Source organism: Aquarana catesbeiana, linkage group LG01, assembly GCF_042186555.1.
Source record: "Aquarana catesbeiana isolate 2022-GZ linkage group LG01, ASM4218655v1, whole genome shotgun sequence".
Lineage (NCBI taxonomy): Eukaryota > Metazoa > Chordata > Amphibia > Anura > Ranidae > Aquarana > Aquarana catesbeiana.
Window position 1 is genome coordinate 125,772,053 of NC_133324.1, and position 8,563 is coordinate 125,780,615.

The following is an 8,563-nucleotide window of genomic DNA, read 5'->3' on the forward strand; positions in this document are numbered from 1 at the left end:
AAAGAAATGATCAGTCTATAATTTAAATAGTAGGTTTATTTTAACAGTGAGAAACAGAATAACAAAAATATACACAAAAACGCATTTGCAAAAATGTTATACATTTTAATTTTAATGAGTGAAATAAGTATTTGATGCCCTATCAATCAGCAAGATTTCTGGCTCTCAGGTGTCTTCTATACAGGTAACGAGCTGAGATTAGGAGTACTCTTTTAGGCCGGCTTCACACTGGTATGACAAACGTTCCGACATTGGGAGCTCATATACATGACGTGTGAAAATCAATGTTTCCCTATGAGAGCCGTCTTAACTGGTCCGACACACGTCAGTCCGACTTTGAAAATGCTCCCTGCACTACTTTGGTCCGACTTTGATCCTATTTCAGCCCATTGAATATCACTGAAGTCTGATCAAAGTCAGATCGTGGTCTTAACTGATCTGACTTTGGCATGCGACCTGTGCTCTGATGATCTTGAAGGGGAACTCCACACCAAATAAAAAAAAACAAAAAAACGGCATGGGTTCCCCCTCCAAGACCATACCAGGCCTTTTGGTCTGGCATGGATTTTAAGGGGAACCCCCACGCCGAAAAAGCATGAGGTCCCTCCCCAAAATCCATACCAGACCCTTATCCGAGCATGCAGCCCGGCAGAAAAGGGGGTGGGGACGAGTGAGTGCCCCCCCAAAACCGTACCAGGCCGCATGCCTTCAACATGTGGGTGGGTGCTTTGGGGCAAAGGGGCCTTGCGCCCCCCATCCCAAAGCACCTTGTCCCCATGTTAATGAGGACATGGGCCTCCTCCCGACAGCCCTGGCCGTTGGTTGTTGGGGTCTGTGGGCAGGGGGCTTATCGGAATCTGAAAGCCCCCTTTAACAAGGGGGCTCCCAGATCCCAGCCCTCCACCCTATGTGAATAAGTATGTATTCACTACCTATTCACCTAAAAAAAAGTGTCAAAAATAAAACACAGTACAAAGGTTTTTAAAGTAATTTATTAAGGCAGCTCCAGCGTCGCTTTCGATTTCTTCACTCCTCTCCAGCTCTTCTGCCTCTTCCTCTGATGTCTTCTGCCTCTGCTGGTTCTTCTTCCCTCTCCAGTTCTTCTCTGCTGATGTCTTCCGCCTCTGCCGGTTCTTCTCCCCTCTCTGGGTCTTCTCCGCTCTCTGGTGATGTCTTCTAGACCTTTCCGGTTCTTCCCCCTCTGTCCGCTGTCTTCTGCCTCTGCTGGGTTTTTTCCACTGCCTTCTCACTCTTTTGCCGGGTCTTCTCCGCTGTCTTCTCCCTCTGTTCTTCTTCAGATGTTGACTTGACACTCTCTCCTGCTCTAATGCTGATTGGCATGGGGCGAGGTTACCGTGTGATGTCATTCAGATGCCCCACCCCTTATGACGTCACCGCTCGGGGCATGACAGGGCTGTAATGGCATTAGAGCGGGAGAGAGCCTCGAGTTAACATCGGAAGAAGAACAGAGGGAAAAGACAGTGGTGAAGACCTGGCAAAAGAGCGAGAACACAGCAGAGAAGACCCAGCAGAGGCAGAAGACAGCAGACAGAGAGAGAAGAACTGGAGAGGGCTAGAAGACCCAGAGAGGGGAGAAGAACCATCAGAGGCAGAAGACATCAGCGAAGGAGGCAGAAGAGCCAGAGAGGGGAGAAAAGATCAGAAGCGACGCTGGAGCTGCCTTAATAAATTACTTTAAAAACATGTGTAATGTGTTTTATTTTTTGACACTTTTTTTGGTGAATGGTTAGGGGTACAATGTACCCCATACTCATTCACATAGGGTGGGGGGCCAGGATCTTGGGGACTCCTTGTCAAAGGGGGCTTCTAGATTCCGATAAACCCCCCACCCGCAGACCCTGACAACAACCGGCCAGGGTTGTCAGGAAGAGGCCCTTGTCCTCATCAACATGGGGACTAGGTGCTTTGGGGTGGGGGGGCTTAACGCCCCCCTGCCCCAAAGCACCCACCCCCCCATGTTGTGGGCATGTGGTCTGGTATAGTTCGGGGGGGCGTTCGTTCATTCCCACCCCTTTCCTGACCTGCCAGGCTGCGTGCTCAGGTAAGGGTTTGGTATGGATTTTGGGGGGGGACCCCACGCCATTTTTTCAGCATGTGGGTTCCCCTTACAATCCATACCAGACCAAAGGGCATAGTATGCTCTTGGAGGGGGGACCCATGCCATTTTTTTTCTTCAAATTTGGCGTGGAGTTCCCCCTAAAGATTCATACCAGACACAAAGTGCCTGCATTGTCGGGATCAAAGTCGGATCCCCATTCATTATAGTCAGACAGATGTCGGACTTCAAGTCACAGGGCAAAGTCGGATCCACAGTCCTACGACTGTCCTGTCGTACCAGTGTGAACCCGGCCTTAAAGGGAGTGCTCCTAATCTCAGCTTGCTACCTGTACAAAAGACAACTTTCCACAGAAGCAATCAATCAATCAGATTCCAATCTCTCCACCATGGCCAAGACCAAAGATCCGGTCCAAGTATGTCAGGGACTAGATTCTAGACCTACACAAGTCTGGAATGGGCTACAAGACCATCGCCAACCAGCTTGGTGAGAGGGTGACAACAGTTGGTGCGATTGTTTGCAAATGGAAGAAACACAAAATAAGTGTCAATCTCCTTTGGTCTGGGGGTCCATGCAAGATCTTACCTCGTGGCGTTTCAATGATCATGAGAACAGTGAGGAATCAGCTCAGAATTACATGGGAGAATCTTGTCAATGATCTCAAGGCAGTTGGGACCATAGTCACCAAGAAAACAGTTGGTAACACACCATGTCGTGAACGACTGCAATCCTGCAGCACCCGCAAGGCCCCCCTGATCAAGAAAGCACATGTACAGGTCGTCTGAAGTTTGCTAATGAATATCTGAATGATTCAGAGGAGAACTGGGTGAAAGTGTTGTGGTCAGATGAGACAAAAATCAAGCTCATTGGCATCAACTCAACTCACCATGTTTGGAAGAGGAGGAATGCTGCCTATGACCCCAAGAACACCATCCCGACTGTCAAAAATGGAGGTGGAAATATTATACTTTGGGTTTGTTTTTCTGCTAAGGGGACTGGACAACTTCACCGTATCAAAGGGGCGATGAACGAGGCCATGCAGTGTTAAATCTTGGCTGAGAACCTCCTTCCCTCAACCAGCGCATTGAAATGGGTCGTGGATGTGTATTCCATCATGACAATGACCCAAAACACATGGCCAAGGTAACAAAGGAGTGGCTAAAGAAGAAGCACATTAAGGTCCTGGAGTGTCCTTAGCCATCTCCAGACCTTAATCCCATAGAAAATATGTGGAGGGAGCTTAAGGTTCGTGTTACCAAACGTCAGCCTTGAAATAACTTGGAGAGGATCTGCAAAGAGGAGTGGGACAAATTCCCTCCTGAGATGTGTGCAAACCTGGTGGCCAACTACAAGAAACCTTTGACCTCTGTGATTGCCAACAAGGGTTTTGCCACCAAGTACTAAGTCATGTTTTGCGAAGGGGTCAAATACTTATTTCGCTCATTAAAATGCAAATCAATTAATAACTTTTTTGAAATGCGTTTTTATGGATATTTTTGCTGTTATGCTATCTCTCACTGTTAAAATAAACCTACCATTAAACTTATAGACTGATCATTTCTTTGTCAGTGGGCAAACATACAAAATCAGCAGGGGATCAAATACTTTTTTCCCCCCATTGTATGTACTCAAGTGGGATTAACCTCCCTGGCGGTATGATTATTTCAGATTTTAGGTGCTGAAAGCGGTACCATTATTTTGCACAGAAATTTGGCGTTTTATATTGTAGGCCTGTAATTCTTAGGAATAGTTCACTTAAATCTGTCCAAACAAGAGTCTAGTAGACATCCCGGGTATGATAAAGTTTGAAAAACGAAATAAAAAATTATAATATAATAAATAACTATAAATAATTATAACAAATAATAATATAATAATAATAAAAATTATATAATAATGTAATCAAATCAAAAACACTGAAATTTGCTCAGTTGCAGAATTGTAGCTTTTGTTACTTTTAGTGTTTGATGACGGATCTCCTCACAAATCACTATCACTCAATTCTGCAAGTGATTATAATTTATTATCGCTTTTTTCTAGCTGGTCTAAAACCACTTTTGATGTAAAGAGACAGTTTTGGTTGCTATGGACAGTCTCCAGTTTCCTGGCAGAAAGAACAGTTTTATATATATAAAACTGCATGCAGGACACTGGGCAGACCACTAGGGACAAAGGGGATGTGTCATTATTTGATACAGTACTGTAATCAGTAAGATTACAGTATACTGTATCTATACTGTGTGTTTCACTTTTGAATTTACCGCCGAACTCCGTCCCCGTGCGTCGCAACGCTCGCAGGGAACGGAGCTCGGCACTGTGAATCGAGCGAGACACATCGGCTCGCCGATCACAGCGGAGAGACATCGCAGGAACCAGGGGACAAGGTAAGTAAACTCTTCCTGGATCCTGCGATGCGATCCCGAGTCTGGCTCGGGGATACCGCTTTTGATATGAAAAATCCACCCCGAGCCAGACTCGGAAATACCGCCAGGGAGGTTAAGGTTTCTGAAGGTCCCCAGAATAGCATTTACATTAATGTCTATAGATGTATACATAATTTGAATAAATTGTCGAAATGTACTTACATACAATATGATGGTATAGTTAACATTCCAATATATTGTTTTTTTAAAACGAGAAGTAGACTTTGTCCAAAATTATTTGGGCCATTTCCATCAGATATGGAATATATAGCCTTATAGCTTGCATTTCTGAAAACATTTTGAAAAAAGTTTCTGGGAAAATGCTAACAAGACATAGTAGCAACCATGTACCATCTAGAATCAACCTTACTGATACATTTTTATTCCCCTATGCATTTTCTTAGACTAGGTGTGTCAAATTGCTATATCCGGATATACCTGTTTTCCAAACCCAGGCTGTCATGAAAGGGAGCTTGTAAGATGTTAAACATAATTGAATATAGAGTAAAGATGTAGCCCCCCCCTTTTTGCATACCACTGCTGGAAAGCAGTACTAACAGTAATACCTTGGATTATTTTCTTTGGGTTATGAAGATTATGAACAATTTGGTTTATATAGAATATTATTTATTATCACAGGTACTTATATAGCGCCATCAATTTACAAAGCTCTTTGCATATTACATATTGTTCATTTACATCAGTCCCTGCCCTCAAGAAGCGTGCAATCTAAGGTCTCTGACTCACAATCATACATACACATACTGGGGCCAATTTTGACAGGAGCCAACTAATTTACCAGCATATCTTTGCAGTGTGGGAGGAAACTGGAGTACCCAGAGGAAAGCCATGCAGGCACAGGCAGAACATGCAAATTCAGTGCCGGTAGTTCCATGGTTGGGTTTTGAATACCTTAGTACATCAGCTCCAAACCTCCTCCGCACCAGGGGCCGGCTGTGCGAAAGTCAAACCCTGCATGGACCGAGGGGGGAAGAAACAATACAATACATTATATGTTAGATTGCATAGATACTATCAGAAAGACCATTAAGCCACATATTCCTATTACTAGCAAAGTTGTTCCCTGCAGCAGGTGTAGTGAAAATGTCAGCATGTTTCAATCATACATAAAACTGTCTTTAAACACAAACGTGTAGTTTCAATTTTTATAACAGGGATAAAAAAACAGAAGAAGAAAAAAAGAGAGGAAAGGGGAAAGGGGAAAGGGGAAAGGAAAAGGAGATGGAAGAAACCTGTGACAAATAGGTAAATAGAGCTATCAAAGGTTTAAAAGATAATTAAAGGGGTTGTAAACCCTCATGGTTTTTCACTTTAAAGGTGAAACACCTTCTGTAGTGCTGCAGCCCCCCAGACCCCCCATTTTACTTACCTGAACAATGTCATCCTCCGGCCGGGAACATGTACACCATCTCTAGCTGGTGTCTCGTGTCCTAATTGGATAGACTGATAGCAGCGCAGCCCTTGGCTCACGCTGCTGTCAATAAAATCCAATGACGTTGCACTGGGGGGGCGGAGGGGGGGGAGTCCGGCATTCTGTGTGAATGGACACAGATGTAGGACTCGGGAGTGTCCACCTTAGGAGAGCGCTTCTCTGACGTGGACACTTGATGTGGGGAGGAGCCACCAGCACAGCTGAAGGACCCCAGAAGAGGAGGACCGGGGCAACTCTGTGCAAAACTAACTGCACAGTGGAGATAAGTATGACATGTTTGTTATTTAAAAAATGAAACAAAAACAAAAACCTTTACAACCCCTTTAATGTTAACTGGTGTGTCATACTCTAACTCACTATACTCAGGAGTCTGAGATTATTTCATAATATAACATAGTAGTCTTAAATTCGAACCAGTTTGCCCATGTCTCAAGATATTTCCTGGTCAGTACTTTATTCCTACATATTAATTCTTCCATTAGACGGAGCTCATCGACCCTTTGTACCCATTGAGAAATAGTAGGTATAGATCGCTTTTCCCAGTATAATGGGATCAGAGATTTATCTGCGTTTAATAAATGTGGAGTCATAGTCCTCCTATATTGACCTATTGCTTCCTTCGTACAGTGGAATAAAAATGTCAATAGTTCAGGTCTAATTGCTTCCCCCTGTATCAAAGAGATCAACTTTGCCACTTTCTCCCAAAATAGGCGGATCTGAGGGCAAGACCACCTTATAAAAGAGAGTATAAAATGAACATAAAAAGAGTGATATCAAGGCACCGGAGGTGTGGGCAAAAAAATCATCAGCTAACTACTGACTGACTGCTAAAGGCTAGTTCCTTGTCCAGGCTGGGAACCCAGTGCCTGCAAAAGAGAGAGGGGAAAGATAAGGACACCAGGCAGCAGTATAGTGTAGTAGTTAGTTTTATTGTGAAATAAACAGTTAAAAATACACTCACAAGCACAATGTGAGCAAAGACATGTCACTGTAGAGAAGATGTGCAGTATCAAAGGTCTGGAGTGTGGGATGAATAGGATAGTGAATTGCTGCAGGCGGGATAACTACAAGATGTGCAAGATCCGGGGTCTGGAGTATGGGGCCGATGAGGCGGTGATCTGCTGCAAGTGACATTCCTACACTGGTGTAAAGACCGCTGGAGCGGCCGTCGACTTCCCTCTTCTAGCACTGCCGAGAAAAGTCAGGAGCGGTCTCTGGTGGTCGGAAGACTGGCAGTTCAAGACGTATGTGATGTCTGTGCTGTCTCACTCTACCCGCTGCCAACCCCTCCGCATGGCCCAGATCCCAGCAGGCCACGGACCGGAGGTTGGGGACACCTGTCTAGGTGTGTGGCAATTGGCATTAAATTCCCATGATTAAACACCCCTTTATCTAAAAAAATTACTAGCAGATTTAGCTACACTAACAAATTGAAACCGAACCCCAGCTAATAATTTATAATCAGTTATAGCAAACATTTTTTTTTCTTTTTGGGATAAAGGTTTACATAAACAAATAAAAGCTGATAATTTTAAGCACCCTGCCAGTGTTAAATGGCCTGTCTCATCCCTGTAGCTACAAGAAAGCTTTTCTGTTAAAAAAAAAACAACAAACTTACTGGCCAGATAACCAGATGAAAATAGATGAAAGAAAGCCTTAAAAAGAAAGTTAATGCAGCCATCATATCTAAGAATTGGTAAGCTGCGATATTATAAATGTTTTGCTTTTTCGTTTAATACTGCTTTAACTGCTTCAGCCCCGTAAGATTTTACCCCCTTCCTGACCAGAGCACTTTTTGCGATACGGCCCTGCGTCACTTTAACTGACAATTGAGCGGTCGTGCAACGTTGCACCCAAACAAAATTGATGTCCTTTTTTTCCCACAAATAGAGCTTTCTTTTGGTGGTATTTGATCACCTCTGCGGTTTTTATTTTTTGCGCTATAAACAAAAAAATGCATCAATTTTGAAAAAAAGCATTATTTTTTACTTTTTGCTATAATAAATATCCCCCAAAAACATATAAAAAAACTACCGTATTTATCGGCGTATAACACGCACCGGCGTATAACACGCACCCCAATTTAGGAGGGAATTTTAAGGAAAAAAAAAACTTTTAGGAGGGAAGTTGAAGGGAAAAAAACTTACATTTAAATGCCCATCATTGCAGCCTTCTCAGTGCAGCCTTGCCCCAGTGCAGCCTTGTCAGTGCAGCCTTGCTAGTGCAGCCATGTCAGTGCAGCCTTCCCCAGTGCAGCCATGTCAGTGCAGCCTTGTCAGTGCAGCCTTGTCAGTGCAACCATGTCAGTGCAGCCTTGTCAGTGCAGCCATGTCAGTGCAGCCATGTCAGTGCAGCCTTCTCAGTGCAGCCTTCTCAGTGCAGCCTTGTCAGTGCAGCCATGTCAGTGCAGCCATGTCAGTGCAGCCTTCCCCAGTGCAGCCTTGTCAGTGCAGCCTTCCCCAGTGCAGCCTTGCCCCAGTGCAGCCTTCGATCCCCTGTCCCTGCTTCCCGGGCTTCAAAATCGCCGACCGCGATTTGAAAATGGCGCCGCCGGCGCCGAAATACACAGAGCCGGTCCTCGGCTCTTTCCGGCGGCTCTCGTTCACTTTC